General features: G+C 43.1%; 1 non-coding gene across 1 annotated transcript; it reads right to left on the minus strand.

Annotated features, from left to right (window-relative positions):
* Positions 1-831: 831 nt before the first annotated feature.
* On the minus strand, positions 832-903 carry TRNAE-CUC (transfer RNA glutamic acid (anticodon CUC)). The gene has a single exon. It is a non-coding gene; the product is annotated as a tRNA-Glu (tRNA).
* Between the last annotated feature and the right edge of the window lie 314 nt (positions 904-1217).

Here is a 1217-nt window from a genome sequence, read left to right on the forward strand (position 1 = left end):
AGATAATGAGATACAAAAATAAAGTAAAAAGCCTAGAAACTCCTGTCCCAATGGAGTGAGACAATTTACACTGTATGTTAATTATTCTACATTATTATCAAACAATCTGGTATGTTACTTATGTGCTAAGCAATAGTTCTATTATTTTCCAAATATTAGCTCATTTATTTAGATAGTGTAATAGTAGATAGGACTGGAGTGATAGCATATAGCGATAGCAATACCTACCAGCGATAGGTAGGACCTTGCATGTGGCCGACCCAGATTTGATTCCTTCATTCCTCTCGGAGAGCCCAGCAAGCTACCAGGAGTATCCAGCCCCCATGGCAGAGCCTGGCAAGCTACCCATGGTGTATTCAATATGCCAAAAACAGTAACAACAAGTCTCACAATGGAGACATTACTGGTGCCCACTCAAGCAAATCGATGAACAATGGGACAATAATGCAACTGTGCTACAGTGCTATAGTGCTGCAATAGTAGATAAATGCTGATAGGGAAAAAGAGAGCAGAGAAATAGGATTTGGAATGCTGAAGAAGGGTGAGGGAGAATTTCTGCTTAAAATAATCTGAGAATGTCTATATAAGAGATGCTTTCTGAAGCCAGAAAGATATTATAGGGGTTAAGGCAAATGTCAGGCATCCCATAGACTTGGTTCGAATCTTAAGTGTAGGATTACATGGGGTTTGTCCTTTTAGCCTTGCCGCAGGGAACTTAGTTTACCTTAAAGCAATGTCCTTTCTGTATGGACACAGGAAGACAATTAATGTTATGCTTTGTAACTTGGAAGGCAGCTATGCTCACCACTATACCACCAACGCAAACGGAGCTTCCCTGACCGGGAATCGAACCCGGGCCGCAGCGGTGAGAGCGCCGAATCCTAATCACTAGACCACCAGGGAGTGCTATGCTTTGTAACTTGGGAGCTGATTGACTCCAATAATATTTACTCCTGGGCATCTGCTTTCTCAATTCAGTTGCCCCTAGTTCCTAGTACCCCAAAAGCAGGGTCCCAATGAGGGACAGAATGGACCCAGGGCAAGCTGTGAGCTACCCTGGCATCAAAATGGGTCAGGTCAAAAAGCCACAATACTCAACTATAAGTTGAGAGCATGGTCATAGACAATTGCTGTCATGATCCAAAAGTAACGACGAGATTAGGACCTTGCTGGGGTTAGGAAGACTAATCTGGCCTGAGGACTGTGGTCTGGAATAT

Source organism: Sorex araneus, chromosome 1 (assembly GCF_027595985.1).
Source record: "Sorex araneus isolate mSorAra2 chromosome 1, mSorAra2.pri, whole genome shotgun sequence".
Lineage (NCBI taxonomy): Eukaryota > Metazoa > Chordata > Mammalia > Eulipotyphla > Soricidae > Sorex > Sorex araneus.